The sequence below is a fragment of the Protopterus annectens genome, chromosome 6.part1, assembly GCF_019279795.1.
Source record: "Protopterus annectens isolate FY-2018-M chromosome 6.part1, PAN1.0, whole genome shotgun sequence".
Classification (NCBI taxonomy): Eukaryota; Metazoa; Chordata; order Ceratodontiformes; family Protopteridae; genus Protopterus; species Protopterus annectens.
Genome location: NC_056738.1, coordinates 189,340,136 through 189,360,942, shown reverse-complemented (window position 1 = coordinate 189,360,942; position 20,807 = coordinate 189,340,136). Strand labels below are relative to the sequence as shown.

Here is a 20,807-nt window from a genome sequence, read left to right as displayed (position 1 = left end):
ACAGGGGCACTCGGTGCTGTACATAGTATCTCTCTGCATACAACGACCATCTAACTGAGACTTGCATCCATTGGGCTGTACCAAACTGTCAGCAAATGTGTTTCATATTTGCCTTTTGAATTCCTGCATCTATCATAATCATTTACCCTACCTAGGGTCCCTTTTGACCATGATTCGTTTTCCCAGACACTTTTTTTTTTAAATGACACATGCTAACAGTTAAGAGTCAAAGCTACAGCCTACATTTTTATTTTTGTTGCATAGTAAGCTACAATGTTTGTCTTTTCGGCTTTTTCACGGTTAGGGGTCGCCACAGCGGAACACTGGTCCATTAATGATTGGCAGTAGATTATTTTTTTATGGTGCCGAGTTGCCAGCCCGACACCCAACCTTCAGCGGAGGCACGCCCATTCACGCAGGTCTTTCGGAGGCCACTTGACCATGGGGAGGACATGCAGACTCCACACAGAAGGCACTCCAGCCGAGAATCGAACAGGAGAACCTCTTGCTGTAAGGCAACAACGCTACCACTGTACCACAGCAGCTATTGCATAGTAAGCTACAATGAAGTTTTATTTTTCAATTCAGTCATGCTAAAAGGATAACACTAAAGCATAACTGTCATGTGTACCTCATTACGAAGAACATACCTCATTTGGGGTCTTAAAAAATTAATGTTCCTTGAAGTTCCACATTTAAAGGGCCTGTAACACATTCAATGCATACCAATTAGTTGTCCAGATTTTTGCCTCATATGTTTGGTCGGTTTCTTCTTGGGAAATAACTGAGGATTGCCATCATTAAATAATGACATTCGAGTTTCAGACTTCATATACTTTTGAAAATGTATGCTAATGCAAATCCTGTTATTCTAGCAACTTTCTATGTCCATAAGAGCAATATTTAAAACTTGTCACTATTTTTGCCCCCCCCCATTATTTTAGGATTTGTCCAGATTTATTGTGCTAACACGTTGACAGGCATGATTCAGTGTTTGGAATTTTTTAACTGATAACTATGCTAAATAGAAATGAACCATATTAATTCATTAAAATATCTTTTTTATAAGTAAAACCAGCGTATTTTAACAATCCTATGACAATCCTAGTTGAAGCTGTTAGTAAGCCGTTAGTATGTGGTCCACATTTTGCCCATTTACTCCACATTATGAAGGCTAGTGTTCTTCATTTTGGAGATGGAATCCTAAAAGTTATGCACTGAAGTCCTCCAACATGAAACGAGATTACTTTTATTACCACGTTTTTGTCATAAATGCTTCAAAGAACTGTACATCTTCAGCACCCTGGCAGGAAATCTACTCACATTATTACTACTTCAGGCTGATGGAACAAACCCTCTCAGCGTTAATCAGATTTAACATATGAAGCACTGTTGATCGGCTTTCTGATTTAAAGCAATTTAACGATTACATTGTTTTCAGCCATATTTTGCTACGCAGCTGCATTGCTAGCAAAACCTTAAACAGCTATTAAAGCAAATATTAATAATCAATTATTTTCACCTTAGAGGCGAGAGGGTAGAATGGAAATGATTTTGTGAATTGATTCTTATACTAGTTTATAGTTCCAGTCATGCAGTAGCCAAGAGTTTGTAAATCGTCACTTCCCCCAGAAATTCTGGGAGTCTGGGACTGTCAAGGGGCAACCTGCTCCTAACATTATGCTGCGCTCATTGTGGGCTGACTGGCCCAGCTTGACTACATGTGGGATCGGAGGAGGGCAGTTGCATAAGCAACTCAAATACTACAAAATAAGATGCTATTTTGGCAAAAAAGTGAAGTTCTATCCTTTGTACTAGTCAAGGGGGTATTTTTGTTTGTGCAAATCAAACATTTCTTAAAATTAGCAGTGAATACTTCTTCACTACGCTTTTACTTAATTTACATGAAAAGGATCATTCACAAACACACATACATACATTTTAACAGGAGTGCAGCTACAACCCATCTCCATACCTCTCATAGGTTCATAGGTTCATAGGTTGGTACTAGGCTATCAGCCCTAGGGCCTATACAAGCCTAGCCATAACAATTCCCTGGCTATTTCTTCCCACATTATTTACTTTCCTGGACCCCTGTCTAGTAGGGCGGCTGACGTGATCCCTGGGGTGAATTTCCTTTCTCCCATCCAATCGTCAAGGTTTCTCTTGAAGAGGTCCAAAGAGGCGCTCTGCTTTACATGTATGGGCAATCTATTCCAGAGTCTGGGGAGTCTCTGGGTCAAGAACCTATCCCTCCAGCATGTTTTGTTTATTGTGATGACAAGGTTTAGATTCCTGGAGCTTGTAGCTCTGAGGGATTGGGATTTCTTTAAGTGTAGCATGTCCAACAGTTCTGGGTTTGACATGGCCTTGTATGTTAAGCAGAGATTGCCTCTGAGTAGACGATATGCGACAGAGTATAGCTGGAGTTTTTTAAGGCGGTCAGCGTAGGGCATCTGCTTTAGGCCTGTGATTCTTTTAGTGAGGTATTTCTGAGGCCTTTCCAGTTGTTGCAGATGTCTTGAGAGGTACATACCAAATGGGGCGTTGTATTCTATAATGGATCTAATGAGGGATGAGTACAGTGGGACAATGACCTCCTTTTTTCTGGATGAAAAGCCCTTCGTGATGAGGTGTGCCACATAGAAGGATTTCCTGACTGTTGTGGCGATGTGGTTATCGAAGGTGAGACCACTGTCCACCTGTGTCCCTAAGTCTCTTATCACACTTTCTGTGTTTAGTGTACTGCCACCTATGTGGTAATTCATGGATACATGTTTTTTCCCAAAGGGGATAACAATACATTTCTTGGCATTGAGCTTGAGCCCATGGCTCTGGCACCAAGCATCTGTTTCTGTAAGGCCCTTTTGTAGAGTATCCACATCATTTGGGGATTCAATAATGGCTCCCAGTTTGCAGTCATCTGCAAACTTTGTTAGCCAGACTCCCTTAGTGTTGACCTGTACTTCAGAGAAGTAGATGCCAAACAAGAGCGGCCCCAGGACTCTCAACCTCTTAGAGCAAAAAATCTGGACAAAGCCAAAAATGATGGGGGTACAAATAGGGACAGATTTTAAATATTGCTCTTACAAACTTAAAAAGTTGCTAGAATAATAGGTTTTGCATTAGCATGAATTTTCTAATGGCTGTAGATCCTTAAACTCAAATGTTTGCCATAATTTCATGACTCCGACCCTCAGCTATTTGCCAGAAAAGGACCAATATTAGGTGTAATACATGGAAAATATGAGGCAGAAATCTGGACACTCTGTGAAAACCTGTACAATTGAGAGGTATGCTACAGAGTCGACTTCTGGAAGTTAACAAAGCTTTCATTAAATACGCAAGTGTGCCAATTCTCCTTCTGGGGCTTCCGTAGTTTTCAAGCTGATCATGTGAGCAAATACAGTGAATCTGCAATTCCTGCTTTCAGTTTGTGTGTAAGGGAATGATGGTCCCACGGCATTCTGGGGTTTGATTATATCCAAAAGCGTAAAGTCTGGTTGTCCTGAAGTTGAGGCAGTTCGTAAGTCTATTGTACTGTAATACGACAGACGGGCAGTATCATTTTGGTGGTGGTCCAGTCATTTAGTGACAGTTGAATGGAAATTAAATAATAAAGTGATTTGACGATATGTACCATGCTCGACGAAGGAGTGGGACATGGTCTTTAAAATGTATTTTTATTCTGTATCATGAATATTTTGCCGGTGACTTTTAATTGTTCCCGATTTCGCAGAATGTACGTGATTTGCTGCAAACCTCGTCAAATGTAGTGCTGCAGTCACTAAATAATGTCGGGCATATGAATTTCATACTCCATATACTTCAGAAGACGCATGTGAATACAAAGCATGTTATTCTGCCAACTTCTTAAATTTTTAAAAGCAATATTTAAATTCTACCCCAGATTTTGGGCCTCCCCCATCATTTCTTGGCTTTGTCCATATTCTTGATCTAACAAGTTGAGTGGTATGCTTTCATTTCTTAGCTGATGTTCGCTAATTTGTACTACAATATACTGTTGTATGTTAAGAATTTACTGATGATCGTAATAGAGCCGGATCTGTTTTAGGGTGACAGTCGAATAATCTATACATAGCTACATATAGATGCATTGCCACAAAGAATATGGCATACCATTGCATCATTGTTTATGGTTATGTAAAAAAAAAGTGTTCACGTGTTTTGCTTTTAATAGGATATGAATGCTATTTGTTGGCTGTGAGATACCTTGCAGAGTAGTCGCGATCTTCTTTAGAACACTCCACGTTAAAATGTGGATTTGACTGTGTTGATTAAATGGTTGCACGGGTTGATGCATGTCCATGCCTGTCCACCTGTAAGAGAAAGTAATCTGGCCAAAGACAGAAATAAATTGGGACAAAGGACCGAAAATGGGGACAATTTTTAAATACTGCTCTTGTAAACTTGATTGAATAAGAGGTTTTACTTTAGCATGAATTTTCCGAAGGATATCAAGTCTAAAACTGAAATGTTTGCCATTATTTCATAACTTCACTCTTTACTGATTTGCCACTGATTTACCAGAAAACCACAATTTTATGAAAACGGACCACAAATATGAGGCCGAAATCTGGACATTCTGCGAAAATCTGTACAGTTGAGAGGTGTAAAAGCACGTGTGAAAGATGTAGTGTAACTTCCGTCTCTAACTGATCCTCATAGTGGAAGAGCGTTCTTCATTTTGAATCTTAATAATCAATATTTTCAGTGTTTTGCATTGAAAGCATCTTGCAATAGTTCATTGTTAAGAATTGGTTTAATAAGTGTACGGTAGTACATAAATTGTATTACTTCATTAAAATAATCTTCAGGAAGTACGAAGTAACAGCAATTTACCGTTCTGTGTGTATCCTAGTTGAAGCTGTTCACATTTTGCCCATTTGTTCCACATATTGGAGATGGAAGGTTGAGAGAAAGTAAGGTCAATGAGATATATTTGTTCATGCTTATTATTGTTAATAGTCAATATTTGTACATAGCATTTTATTACTTGTGTGCTTTTAGATACACTTTTTGTTTACCGTTTTCTAGGACGAAATGATGCATACTGTGCAGTAATGCAACTCTGAGTGAGAAAAGTAGCTAGGTTAATTATAAACAAGAACATGCTAAATGTGGATTTTTCTAAATAACTAGGAGTGGGTTCTTGAGCCTAGAATTATGTACAGTCTACACAGTAAAAGCAGTCTAAACCGGAGTATTGCAGACTCACAGTTTTTAACCTTTATAGATTTTTTAAAGGTTAATAGGTCCTTGTTTTTATGTAATTTACCATTTAATAAACTGGAATTTTTGGAAGAAAAACCAGGATATGAGTTGCCTATTTTTTTCTGATTAAAAAGCTAGTAGATTTTGCAGATTCTGGCATAAAAATATGACTGAATCTTTCAGCAGTACATGTCTACTGTAGTGATTTCTTTATACATTGTTCATTCAACTTGTGTGGTGTAATGACTTGGACTTCTTGGCTTTCCGGATGTTGTCTGCTTCGCCCTTTTTTACACCTTACCTGAATTTCTCAGAGCACATAATCCCCCGGTGTCTTCTCCCTATGAGAAGTTTAGTTAAAAAATTAGAACAGATCCCACTCAAAGAAGAGTCAGCAACTTTATGATGCCTAGATGAGAATGTGTTTGTATGAGGTAAGGAAGGCAGTAATGGTGAGAAAAATAAGTAGGGCATGGGTGGAAAAAAGCAAGTGGAAATGTAAAGAAACTTGAAATGGTGTGAGAGTGAAGTACTTAAACTTTTGAGTGCAAAAACGTTTAAAAAGATTAAACTTGGCACTGTTTCATTATTGTAACGTGTGTGTAAAAATGTTACAGAAATGTACACTTTGAACCAAAGCAATTTGGCAGGAACTACACAAATGAGGGACAGATGAAAAGGAGCATAACATTATACTTATAAGTAGGTCTTTATCTGAATCAGAAGTACCTACCATATGGAAACAATCTCACATCAGCCCCATCCACAAAGGAAGCAACTCTCTTGATCCATCCAATTTCCTTTCTATATCCATATTATCACCCATATCCAAAATTCTCGAGAGGTATCCATCAGCAGGTAATGCAATATTTATTGCAAAACAACCTTTCAACCAAAACCCAGCATGGCTTCCGACCTAGCCACAGCACAGGTACAGCCCTATTGTCTTTACAGACACCATGAACAAGGCCAGAGATGCAGGATGCTATACAGCCTTCGTATTCCTTGATCTCTCCAAGGCCTTTGACACAGTGTCTCACCTCTTACTTTTGAACACACTGTCTAACCTAGGCTTCTCACATAACTCTGTTAAATGGTTTCAGAGCTACCTCAAGGATTGTAAACAAGCAGTGAAATGGTCCAGTGAACTCTCACCCTTCCTCCACAGCCCTGCTGGAGTCCCCCAAGGCTCCATCCTAGGACCCCTACTCTTCAACATTTTCATAAACAGCCTTCGCACTGCCCCTCACCCTCTGGGACCCTCATTCAGTACGCTGATGATTCCACCATAATCTGCACTGCTCAATCACTACCAGAACTACTTTCAAAAACTCAGCAGTCCATTACTGCAGTTGAATCCTGGCTAAGAAATGTCCAACTCTTTCTTAATCCAAAGAAGACAAAACCAATACTCTTTCATTCCAAAAACACTTTCTTTGTCACTGATCATTTCAACATCCTTGCATCTGACAACACTGTCATAGAAATAGTGCAGGAAACCAAACTTCTAGGTGTTATCATTGACAATAAACTTTCATTTGACCCCCATATACAGCAAAATATAAAGAAAAGTAATCAAAAACTGGGACGCTTGTATAGAAACGAGCATTTCTTTAGTGCAGCAACCAAAACTACCCTTGCAAAAACATTTTTACTTCCCTCCCTTCATTAACTAACTTACAAAATTCTACCCTAAGCAAGTTGAAACAGTGCTACAACAAAGTTTGCCACAAACTCTTAACTGTCACGCACACCACTGTAAACCACTCCTAGAATTAAACTGGCTTGAACTCCCCAACCAACTTGCTTTTATTCAGCTATCCAACTTGCACAATCATATATTTTCAAGCCTACTGCCTGCCATGCACTGGCCAATCTAGTCACACCTTACACACCAAATTGATCCCTATGATCAAGACAAAAATCTCTTAGCTATCTCAAAATCCACAAAAAAACCTGGACACTCTCTGTATTCATACTCTCTCTCAGTACTTTGGAATTCACTACTTCTAGCTACCAGGTCTATGCCTGGCCTAACCCATTTCAAAGCCTCTTTAAAAATCATCTCAAAAATACATGGCTCTGCTCCTACATAAAACCTAATGCTCAGGTCTTCCTCTTTCTGTCACATTTCAATCCCTCACAGACTGCAAGATCCTAAGGCCCTTCTAACTCCTCCTCTGCTTCTATACCATATCCATAAGCTACTGTTCAGGCTTTATTGCTTCTGTTCTTCTAATTCCCTCTCACTATCTATCTGAATCTCTAACTTAAAAATACATGGCTCTGCTCCTGCATAAAACCTAATGCTCAGGTCTTCCTCTTTCTGTCACATTTCAATCCCTCACAGACTGCAAGATCCTAAGGCCCTTCTAACTCCTCCTCTGCTTCTATACCATATCCATAAGCTACTGTTCAGGCTTTATTGCTTCTGTTCTTCTAATTCCCTCTTTCTGTCACATTTCAATCCCTCACAGACTGCAAGATCCTAAGGCCCTTCTAACTCCTCCTCTGCTTCTATACCATATCCATAAGCTACTGTTCAGGCTTTATTGCTTCTGTTCTTCTAATTCCCTCTCACTGTCTGTCTGAATCTCTAACTTTCTGGCTGCTATTTTCCTAACTGAAACTAACATTCTATTTTGCACGTACTGTTACAGTCAATTGCACTACCTACATACTACTATTTTGGACACTGTCTACATCATGTATGGTGAGAATAACTATTATTCTCTGTAATTGTCTAGCTGTGTAGTGATATATTGCAACATCTTGTAGCAGTTTGTTCTTTCAACTTATTTTTTTTTTGTATAGTATTTCTAATGTAATTTTATTGTATTGGATTATACTGTAGTTGTATTGTACTGTATGTGGAGCTTTTCTCCCCGGGCTTCTGCTAAAAATGGGTTCTGTAGACCCAGTTAGACCACCCTGGTAAACAAATGTCAAATAAGTAAATAAATAAATACTTTCCGAGAAGTCATAGCTAAAAAAAAAAAAAAAAAATCTCTTTATCAAACTGAATAGACAAGTCCACCAAAGCAAATTTTCAGATAAAGATAGTGTCCTAGGCCAATGACAACCATAAGGCCTTCTTTAGTTATGTCCGAAACCTCAGACAGCCCACAACAGTGTATCAAACTGTTGATAAATGAAGCCATGTTCACGGAAGCTGGAGATGTAGCAAATCTTTTGACTGATTAAATTTGACTCCAATTTTGCACCCCCATCCCCAGCTGCCCACTGAGGAAATACCATCTAAAACATAATTCCTCCAAAAATAATTGGGGACAGTCTTAGATGTGCTCCGTAGGGCCAAGAATACAGCTTTGAATGGGCCCCAGTAATGTCTTGGTAGCCTCCTAAATACCTTGAATATGTCCTATGAAGGCCACTAATGCCACTATTCAACCATTGCCTCTGCAGAGGCTTCACACCACGTGAATGTTGGATTGCGACAGTCATCCCGCTGCACAAGGTATGACCATCAACGAATGCCAAAACTACAGACCCATTAGTCTTGTATGCAAAGCCATGGAGGGAATTATTATGAAAATTATCAGCAAGGACATGGGAGACCTTCATACACTGGGCCCAGCCCAAGTTGGTTTTGTCAAAGGCAGGTCATGCCTTCTGAACCTGGTGGACTTCTTTGAGAAGGTTTCCAAGACAATGGATGACGGTAAAATGGTGTATACTGCCTACCTTGATCTAATTAAGACATTTGATATAATATCCTACTCTAGGTTTGTAAACAAACTTGTAGAATTAGGCATATAAACCCTTATGTAACTCTCTGGATAGCCAGCTGGCTTACAGACAGGACCCAGGTAATTAGGATTGGAGAGGCCATCTCCACAAAGAGCCTAGTCACAGATGGCATCCTCAGGGCTATGTGCTGGGTCCACTCCTCTTTGGCATCTGTTTTTCAGAAGTCAAGGCCAATGTCAAGGGCCTCTGGCTTACCAAGTTTGCAGATGATTGCAATCCTAGAAACCCCCCAGAATACTAACATCTTGCAGGAAGGTCTAACCCAGACATATGACTGGTGTCAAAGCTACAGCTTAAAACTACATGCCAGGAAATGTTAGTACCTTATGGAAAGTCGGCCAGCAAGGGAAACTACCTCTTTGATAAAACACCCCTAATAACAGACACCGTAGACAGGGATGTGGGGACTTGTAGATAACCTGGCTTTCGACCAACATGCATCTGAGGTTGTAAGAAAATCATTCTGTGTCACGTTGTAAGTAAAGGCACAGCATCTTGGTCCAGAGAAATCGTCATGCAACTGTACTTGGTCATCATCAGATCCATGATTGAGTATAATTTCCTTTTCTATATGTACCTGACCAGACGCATGGAAAAAATGGAATGTCAACAGTGGTTCCTCACGTAAGGAATACAATGAGTGAACACAATATCCTGTGCAGATCGCCTCAAAGCCCAATCTCTCTAGTCTGTTTCCTACAGAATGCTGAGATGTGATTTATATATGGCATGCAAGGCATCCTTGGACCCCACTCTTATGGGCCTTTTACATATCTGCAAAACGAACACCATCAGAACTACTAGATCTAAGGATTTAAACTTAGTATGCAACTTTTATCTCAGAGAATCCTCCATTCTCTGGAGTAGACTTCCATTCCATGTGAAGCAGAGCTCTTCCCTAACCCTGTGCAAGCACAGCCTGGACCAGTCTATAGGAAATTAGAAATTCATCCCTGGTGTAACAGACATGTCTCTGGACAGAGGCAGAAGTTGTCATGCCCTAACACGTGTCCCTTACAAAATAATCGCTAAGGCACAATATCTCATGGGATATATTTGGGTTGCGTGGCTAGGCTTATAAAGGCCCCAGTGCCAGTGGTTGTTGGCCTTCTACACACCTATATATCTGAACAAACGTTAGAAATCTCAGACTGAGTTTATGTGAAAAACAAATGCATAAAAGAACTAAAGAAAACTCACTCCATCTCATAAGGGAGTGAGTATGCAGTACTTTTTGGACTTAGTTATTTGCAACAATAGCAGAAAATACTTGTACTAATGTCATCAAGGGACGTGAATAATAGTGATTGAGAGTATTGTTTACATGGTGTTCATCACATTAAGCTTAATGAGCACTGCCATATACAGAAATGGAGACTGTTTTTTAGAATTCTGTTCCCAAGCACCTTACCCATTCTCTGTTTAGCCTGTATATGACAGGGTGACTTGAGAGTGCTTGGACGTTTAGCATACAGCACTATATAATGCAGCCTTCTGTTTTTTAAGTCATTTAGCAAGTTTTAAGAAACTTTTTGAAGCTTGTGTTGTGTGGGGAGACAGTTGATATAGCTTGTAAAGGAGGTGTCATTCTCATATTGAATCATCTCGGCTTTACTAAAACATTATAGACTGCAAAGATAAGAGGGCTAGCACAGACCTCACCCTAATGTTTAGAATTAAATAGATGAAGCTCTTTTTTTAGTTTTTTGTTTTTATTTTGTTTATTTATATTTGTTTAACAGGGTAGTCCACTGATCTTTAATAGACCATTTGCAAGCATAGCCTGGGTTGAATGAGAATGATCAATAGGTGGCCACAGCAGCAGCTCAGTCCAGTGCTGTCAAGACAGACTTTTTCAGGCATTGGTATAAGAGTGAATAGATACTGCGGTGGTGGTGCTGGTATAAGAGTGAATAGATCATCATATCAGACAGTTTTGACAAGTCAAAGAAAAGCGCTGCAGTTGCATTTCCCATCGTCAAGGTTAGGCAGGATAAAGTTGTTAGGACTAAATTGATGTGTCAACACTATGACACTGTTTAGTAAGGAAATGAGCACGTAGTTGGTAATGTTATCTTACCAGTCTTGAGCACTGGTGTCAGTGATATTCTTTCCAAAGCTTAGGTTTTAGTATTTTTCCCTTAGTTTGCTTTTATTTGTGAGGCAGCAATGTAATTGAGAATGATCAATAGGTGGCCACAGCAGCAGCTCAGTCCCGTGCTGTCAAGACAGACTTTTTCAGGCATTGGTATAAGAGTGAATAGATACTGCGGTGGTGGTGCTGGTATAAGAGTGAATAGATCATCATATCAGACAGTTTTGACAAGTCAAAGAAAAGCGCTGCAGTTGCATTTCCCATCGTCAAGGTTAGGCAGGATAAAGTTGTTAGGACTAAATTGATGTGTCAACACTATGACACTGTTTAGTAAGGAAATGAGCACGTAGTTGGTAATGTTATCTTACCAGTCTTGAGCACTGGTGTCAGTGATATTCTTTCCAAAGCTTAGGTTTTAGTATTTTTCCCTCAGTTTGCTTTTATTTGTGAGGCAGCAATGTAATTGACAGTCATATTTAGGAGTAATTCCATCTGCTTAATGGAATTATTTTTATTTTCTTCGACTGCTAGTTCCCTAGCTAAAGCAAAAGACTTGTGATTTTGAGCTGTAGCTTACTGTGAACAAAATTGAATTTGAGGAAAGAGAGTAATGCTTCATACTCAGATCTTCAAACCGTCAGGGAAATATAGTGAAATATTTACTAATTACATTGGTTACTTCTTGTGGCTCAGGAATGCAGAACAGCCTTGTGGCAGTGGTATCATTTTTGTTTATCATTTACTGGAAGAATTTTGCTTTTCTTGTACTTTGTGGGGAAAAGTGTTTATGGATTTGGTATGTTGTTTGTCAGCTTTGTACTATTTTTCATTCTTGTGCTTGGAGATAGTTTACTTGAAAAATGTATAATAAAATGATTCTCTCAGCAGTGGCCTTTCTGGTGCTTTGTTTAGCCATATTCTTTGCATTCCCTTACATATGTTTGTTTTAGAATGTAAAGGAAGAGGACATTGAAGTACTGTTGAGCAGTATGTATTGGTGGTACTTGAGGACAGAGTCTATTTAACACTGTGACAGCCTCTCTCTATCCCAGGCCAGTAATCAAAGAGCCTCAATTATCACCATCGACACCGGTGAGAGACGGTCACTAAATACAGGAATGAACTTGCACAGTATTTTTTAGATGCAGCTCTCTGCATCAAGTACAATTTCCCCCAAGAGCACACAGGTAACATGCTCCAGCCCTGGGACTGGACTGTCTCTCTACAGATCCCAAACAAGACTTACTTGGAATCGGGACACATGCTTTAAAGTAGCTGACACACCCAAACCTGGGTGTTTGATTTTCACACACACTCTTGAGAAAGGTTGGTACAGATTTACTAACTGTATCTCTTCTGCCCACACTATAACATAACTATGCTGCCACCAGTCAGTCGCTCTCAGGCTCTTACAAGGGTATCCAATTATACTGAGTAAAATCAGTACTAACATAAATGGTAGAGTGTAACTAAATCAGCCAGGCTTTTCAGGGTAGCCAAGGCATCACTAAAATAAGCACAAGTACTCTCAAGACGTTAAAAGTATTCTCTAAAAGACCAGCCACAGTGAAAGGTATAAAAATATTTAATAGTAAATAATAAAGTAAAAACAATAGAATATTAAATATCCAAGTACAGTAAACATCAGAGTTTTAAACACAGGAAAAATAAAAATAACACAGTTGCACATATTCAAACAGATGCAGTAAAACTCTACTTAATTAAACTCACTATATTTCGTGACTGTCTAAAGCTCTAAAGAATAACTGCTCCCTAGCTAACTTTACAGCAAGGCAAGATGGGATGCTGAGATGCTTACTTCCACAACGCATGGTGATGAGCTTCCAACAGGCTGAACTGAACTGTGATAACTGACAGATCTTTATATCTGGTTATAAGAAAAGAAAACAAAGCAAGCAGCTGTGAGAGTTCTATCCTCTCAGTGCTGGTTATAGAATGACATCACATTTGATCACTTGACTCTGGTACAATACATTTCAGAGCTTTGCTAAGATCTGTTACAGTATTTGAAAGTTCTAAAACAATTTCAAAAACTTCTACTCTTCTCCTTCAGAATTCTGTGTTTAAACATAAACATTTAATCCATTATAACACTGGTGATACATGCTTAACACAAGCATCTGTACAAGTCAGTGTGATAGTCAAATGACACAAAATTAAACTCCAGCCAACCATGCTGGCGCATGCCACAAATGCACTGCCCCACTCTCTCCAGCATAGATGGCAACACCTCACCCCCCCCCCAATTGAAGACTCAAGCTAGTTTTTCAACTGACGGTGGAAAAACATTGCTTGAGAGAAATGGGCCTGTTTGGGAACACAATCTATACCGTCTTGAGAGTCTGTGTGCATTAGCATTACTGTAATCTGGACTGGCTAACACAAGTGGGTCCTCCCAAAGCCCTTTTAAGCTTTGAAATGCCTACTGATAGGTTGGGGTCCACACTACTTTATCTGGCCTGTTTTTCCTTGTCAGGTCTGTGAGGGAGCAGCTATTGTACTATAATTGAGAACAAACTTTCTATAGTACCCCACTGTCCTCAAGAATGCCCTCATCTGCTTTTTCATAATGGGGGCAGGCCATGCCTGACTAGCTTCCACTTTGGCAGGTTCTGGCCCAATCTTACCACTCCCCACTCTCTTAGGTAGGAGACCTCTGCCATACCTACTTGACACTTATTGGGCTTAATGGTCAACCCTGCCCTTAGCAGTCTGCCCAGGACCTCTCTGACATGCTGAAGCTTCATTATGTTAACATAGTAAAATGTCTGCACCTGCCTCCTGCCTAGCAGGTTTATTATATAATTGTAATTGCTGACCTTCCTTACCACTTTGAAGAGTCCCTCCCAAGCTGCCTGCAGCTTATTGTCTGACAGGAATGAGCACCATAACCTGCTGTTCCACAGCATACTCTAGGGCTTGAGCATTCCTGTAGTACCAGACCTTTTTCTACTGTTGGCCACCTGACAAGTTCTTCTGGGCCAAGGCCATGAGCCCCCAAAGTCTTGCCTTTAGGTTTAGGACAAATGCCACAACAGATGTCTTGTGTGATTTTGCACTTGCCCTCCCACTTATCATGAATCAAATCTAAAGGCCCATCACCCTATGGCTATACTGCAACTCGAAGGGTGAAAAACTTGTGGATTCCTGGCATGCCTCACTGTATGCAAACTATAGATGGAGCAAATATTTGTCCTACCCTCTCTCTTGAACTGTTCTGCAAATGCCTGTAGCATGGTCTTTAATGTAGAGTTTAATCTCTCCACAAGATCATTAGTCTGGGGGTGGTAGGGATGGTATTTAGGTGCTTCACTCCACAATGCTTCCACAGACAAGCCACCAGGTCTGACATGAAATTGGCACCTCGGTCAGTCAGTATTTCTCTCAGGGAAACCTACCTTGCTGAAAATCTCTAACACAACTCTTGCCACCTTCTGTGCCTCAGTGGAGGATAGTGCCACTGCCTTCAGGGTATCTAGTAGTGTAATTTACTACCACCAGAATAAACTTCTTCCCTGTGGAGCTTGGGGACCCACAGTATCCATAGCTACCCTCTGAAATGGCTCCTCAGTCACAGGCAAAGGCATCAATGGAGCTTTGACCTATGCCCCCTGCCTTGCCTACCCTTTGGTACTGCTTACAGGTCCTGCAGTACCTTGTTACATCCCTTGCATTCTCAGGCCTGTAAAAATTCTGAATAATATGCCTCTTGGTATGCTTTATGCCCATATCACCTGCAAAAGGAATGTCATGACTAGACGTGCCAGATTGGTGGTTCTTGGCACTATCAACTGCTGGATTACCTCACCCTCTAGTCCTTCCTCCACCCTCTATACAGTAACCCTTTGTTCCAGTATACAGACTCCCCTTTCCTTGACCATCAGGTGTCTTCTTAGCCACCTCCCTCAAGCTTCGTAAGGTGGAATCCGAAAGCTGAGTTTGTCTCGGCTCTACTTTTGTGACCCCCTCCTAGCTCCACTTCCATAGGAAGCCTATTATCTTCTGACAGCAGTGCCTCACTGTCATCCTGGGTACTACCACTCACTTCTGCCATTGCAGTCACCTTGTCCACAGGAACATCAGTACCTGCCAGCAACTGTGGCTCAGTGCTACAGAGTAGCTCCCTCCCTGAAATAGCCATATCATCACCTCCAGCTTCAGGTGTGGGGTCTGTCTGGGTCTCCCCCAAGCTACTAGACTTGCACACCTGTCTCCAAGCCTGACTGCAAGTAAATGCATGGACACAAGGTACTGCATTATCAAAATCATTCCCTAATAAGACATCTGCAGGAATATCCTCAACTGCAGCTACCCGCTTGCTTCCTTTTCCACCGTACCAGTCAAGGTGAACCCTGGCCATAGGTGTTTGGAATGGGATCCCTCTTAAAGCTCTGATTACAATGGACTGCCCAAGTAAGTTTTGTTCCTCTTTAACCACTGTAGGCTTCACAGTAGTTATGTCAGAGACTGTTCCTCTGTTAGTGGCCTGTCTTCCATCCATTAAGATAGAATACAAACTCCGGTGATAGTTTAGTACCCCTGTTGTCTCCAGACAATTTACTGCTGGCACTCTTGCTATTTCCACTTGCTGGCTCACTCACCTTTTGTTCCCCGCCTTGCGTCAGTGAACATTTGTATGCTACATGGCCCCCATGGTTACATTTAAAACATCTAACTGCTAATCCTGGCTGTGTACCTGAACTAGTGGCTTCCCTGTTACTGGTAGACTTTGTTAGGGTGAGTTAGGCTGTCCACCATGAGTCCCCTTATATCCATTTGCAGAACTAGATATCCCTTTCTTGTGCAGTGATGCCCTGCTTGCTGAGTAGAGATCTCTTTTTTACCCAGCTCATCTGCAGAGTTACAGTCCTGGTCTGCCAACCGGATTCTCATGGCCTCAGGCGAAGTACTAAGGGCTTGTTCCCTCACCAGAAGGTATTCAAGTCTTTCAAAGGTGGTGAACTGACACCCACTCACCCACCTACATAAATAAGTGTTTAACTCGGCAATATAATTACATACACTTTTATCTGCCGTATGTCTATGCTTACAAAACTTTTTTTTTTCTGTAAGCTTCAGGTGTTAACTTATAACGTTTCAGTAAACAGTTTCATTCTATCATAGTTTAAACAATCGGGATCAGACAACTTAGAAACAGCCATTGCAGCTTTACTATGGAGTAAGGGGGTCAGAAGCCGTACCCAGAGCTCTTCAACAACATACTGTTTACATACTCTTTCAGATATATGAATAAAACTGTCAGTCACCCCCTTTGCAAGTTGTGGAAGAAATTTACTGACCTTTATTGTTTCTGGAGTCCCTTTACTCCTTTCCCTATTACCTCCATGACTCTGATGAAGGGTCAGCATCTCCTTCTCGTGTTGTTGCTGCTGATTTTTTCTTCAGCCTCCAGTTTCCACAATCTCTCTTTCTTTGATCTCCAAATGTTTGAACTCAGTTCATGCTGATGCTGCTTTTCTTTTCTTCAGTCTCCCAACACTGTAGTTCATGCTGATGCTACTTCACCTTTTCTTCAGCCTCCAAAACGTCAGTCTCTTTTTTTCTTTGATCACCAAACGTTTGGCCTCCAGTTCAAGTCTCTCTAACTCCAGATGGATTTTTAAGTCTTCTGAGGAAAAGGTGAACTGTTCTGTTTCTGAAGATTGCACATATCCCTCACTAGACTGGTTGTCCTCCTAGCCACTAGTCTGCGCTGCAGCTGCAAGTAAAGCTGAAATAATTTCCTCTTTAGTCTGGTTATCATGCACCAGTCCTTTTGCTTCACACACCTTGGCCAACTGGTTCTTTGTCAGCTTGCCATAATCCTCTGCTGACATCTTTGCCTGCTTTCCCTGACTAAATTGACAAAAATGAATAAAACTTTTGTGAAAATGAAACTCCTGAATGTTTACCTTGTGTCTGTTGAGAGTACACACATATTCAGTGACAACTGCCCACAGACTACTAAAGTTCAATTAATATCCCACTGCTGCCACGAATATGTGTCGGCCTCTCTTTACCCCGGGCCAGTAATCGAGGAGCCTCAATCCTCACCACTGACTAGTGAGAGAGACAGCCACTAGAAAGGGGAATGAACTTGCACAGCATTTTTTAGATGCAGCTCTCTGCATCAAGCACAGTCTCCCCCAGGAGCACACAGAGAATATGCTCCAACCCTGGGACTGGACTCTGTCACTCCAGATCCCAAACAAGACTTACTTTAGAGTGCTGTGCAACAATTCCAAGTAGCTGAGACACCCAAACTTGGGTATTTGATTTTCATACAGACACACTCCTGGGGGCAGGCTGGTACAGATTTACTAACTATACCCCTTCTACCCAGCCTATAAGGTTACTATGCTACCAGTCAACCACTCTTAGGCTCTTACAAGAGTATCCAGTTTATACTGAGTAAAATCAAAACTAACATAAATGGTAGAGTGTAACCAAAGCAGCCAGGCTTTTCAGAGTGGTCAAGGCGTCATTAAAATAAGCACAAGTACTCCAGGCGTTAAAAGTATTCTCTAAAAGACCAGCCACAATGAAAAGTATAAAAATATTATTTAATAATAAATAAAAAAAATTTAAAAAAACATGAGAATACTAAATATCTAAGTGCAGTAAACATCTGAGTTTCAGTCACGGGAGAAATAAAAATAACACAGTTGGACAGATTCAAACAGAACACAACTTAATGTCAATATATTTTCTGACTGTCTAAAGAATAACTGCTCCCTAGCTAACTTAATTAATACAGCAAGGCAAGATAGGATGGTGATATGCTTACTTCCACAAGGCAAGGTGATTATCTTCCAACAGACTGAACTGAACAACTGCTACTCAACTAGACTGTGATAACTGACATAGATCTTGATATCAGGTTTTAAAGACAATAAAAAAAACAAAACCAGCAGCTGTGAGAGTTCCATCCTCTGTGTTTGGTTATAGAATGACATCACGTGATCACCTGACTCTGGTACAATACACATTCAGAGCTTTGCTAAGCTCTGTTGCAGTATTTGAAAATGATGGCACAATTTCAAAAACGTTTGCTCTTCCCTTCCAGGATTTTTTGTTTTCAAAACAAACATTTAATCAGTTATAAAAACACTGTTGATACATTTTTAACACGAGCATCTGTACAAGTCAGTATGATAGTCAAATGAGACAAAATTCCAGCCAACCATGCCGGCATACACTGCACATGCACTGCCCCCTGCCCCAAGCACAGATGGCAACGCCTCACATCATCACAAACACTTAATTACTCACTTATTTCTTTTAAAGACTAATCTTTTTCTGGCAGTAGGAGCAGAGGGTTAAGGCTATGAGCTGTAGTTCTTGTGGTGCAGGGTTTGATTCCCTCAGCCTTCCTGTGCCTACTTTGTGACCTTAAACAAGTCATTTAAGTAGAGTTGGTAAGTTCATGCTAGGCTAATGACCACCCGGGTCTTTACAAACTTAGCTGTGCAACTCAACTCAGTTTTGTCTGGAGTTCCTTGGATGCTTGTATGGTAGAGCATGTTAGTAAAGAGGTAGGTAAGGGTTATGTGTGTGTGTAGGGATATGCTAGTTCTGTGCCTACTTTGTGACCTTAAGCAAGTCATCTAACTAGAATTGGTAAGTTCTTACTAGGCTAATGACCACCCGGGTCTTTACAAGCCTAGCTGTGCAACTCTGTTCAGTTTTGTCCTGGAGTTCAATCGACGCTTATATGGTAGGGTATGTTGTTAAGAGGAAGGTAAGGGTTGTGTGTGTGTAGGGATATGCTAGTTGGAGTTTAATTTACTTAATATCAACCTCTGTCCATCAAAGACCTGGGGACCATACCTGGGGTGAATTTACGATTTCCCATCCAAAGATCAAGGTTTCTTTTGAACTGGGTCATGTATGAGGTTTGCTTCATATAGATGGAAGATTATTACATAGTGTGGGGTGGTCCTTAGAACCTGCTGGAGGAACTGATATGTGTTTGTTTATTTTGCATACAAATTTCAGGTCCTTGGATCTAGTGTCTCTGGTGTTGTTTAGTCTTGTGGATGGGCAAGAGATCCTTCAGAGCTGAATCAGAAGATGCCTTGTATGGTAGGCACAGATCAACTTTCAGTAATGTGGAGGAGACTGAGTACACAGGACCTTAGGCGATCTGTGTGGGACAGGGTGTTCATTCCCTGGATTCTCCTGGTGAAGAACATTTGAGGGGGTTCCAACTGTTGCAAATGCCAAAGGAGGCATTGTACTCAATGATGCGTCTAATAAGGGCTGAGTAGAGTAGTACTGTTACTTGTCTAGTTTTGAGAAGTTTGTCAGCAGTACCTGAGTGGGGTATTGTATTGAATGCCTTTGTCAGGTCAAGGTAGGTGGTATGCACCATTTTCCCCTTATCCATTAGCAATGGAATTAGTCTGCCAGGTTAAGTAGGCAAGGCCGTCTCTTAATGCCAAACTGGGACGGGTCCAATGTTTGTAGGTTGCCAAGGACCTTGATCATTTCCATGTTAATTCCTTCTATGGCTTTACATATTGGACTTGTCAGACTGGATTTGTAGCTCCTGGGGTCAGTTGATGGTTCACCCTTATGAAGGATGATGACTGATACGGACTCCCATTCACCTGGCATCTGGCATGTATTCAGTTTTGAGGCTCTAGTTGAGTGCCTCAAGTACTGCTGGGTCATGTTTTAGGCTGTTTAGAGAGCAACTGGGGATATTGTTGGAACCCATTGAAGCAGTGTTTGTGGCCTTAGCGAGCACCTCCAGGACCAACTCCCTGTTGATAGTTTGGGGGGGTATACTAGAAGGAATTTCACAGGTGGACGTGGGGAGTGAAGTTGGAGCTAAATTTATCAGCTAGAAGATTTGCTATGCCACCCTGGTGAGTGAGGTTGTGCCATTTACCACCAGTTCTGTACACTGATGAGTATTACCTTTGAGATTCCTGACATAACTGAAGAAGGCCTTCTGATTGTCCTTAGCCTGGGAAACTTGTAACTGGCCTTGTTGGACTTTATTAGACCTCCTTAGTTTTTTTGTTTAGTTGAATCCAAGAGCTTTTGTGTCTGAACATAGCTCTTATTGATTTTTGAGCATGACTTTTTTGTTTATATAGCTTGATAAAATAAGGATTCCGTCATTGTGGTTGGTTTTGGCGTTAGATCTGTGCTTGCTTCTGGTAGGTACGGCAGCATCAGTGTAGCCATCTGCATATTTGTACATGATTTCTGTGAATATTTTTGCATAGGTAGTTGTGTTCTCGGGGTTTGAGGGAGCCATGAATTTTGACAAAATGTAGCTTAATAGGATATAGTTTGCCTTAGCCTAGTACCTTCCTATGAACAGCTGGGAACTACACTATCGGCCATAGGGCCTATACAAGCCTAGCCATAACGATTCCCTGGCTATTGCTTCCCAAACATGTTTACTTTCCTGGACCCCTGTCTAGCAGGGCTGCTGATGTGATCTCCGGGGTGAATTTCCTATCTCCATCCAATCGTCAAGGTTCCTCTTGAAGAGGATCATTGTAAGGCGCTCTGCCTGACATGTATGGGGAGTCTGTGGGTCAGGAACCTATCGCTCCAGCATGTTCTATTCATCGTGATGACAAGGTTAAGATCCCTGGAGCATATGGCTCGGAGGAATTAAGTGTAGCATCTCCAGCAACTCTGGGTTTGACATGGCCTTGTATGT

At 41.0% G+C, this 20,807-nt stretch overlaps 1 protein-coding gene across 2 annotated transcripts in view; it reads left to right on the top strand.

Moving 5' to 3' along the window:
* The first annotated feature begins 3,401 nt into the window (after positions 1–3,401).
* UBXN1 (UBX domain protein 1) overlaps positions 3,402–20,807 on the top strand; it is a 554,889-nt gene continuing 537,483 nt past the window's right edge. Inside the window, exon 1 of one of the 2 annotated variants that reach the window (XM_044075640.1) lies at positions 3,402–3,526. The gene's annotated coding sequence lies outside the window, so the exon portion shown is untranslated. Of the gene's footprint in view, positions 3,527–3,589; positions 3,965–20,807 lie in introns of those variants that run through there. The other variant, XM_044075641.1, reaches the window with a different exon arrangement.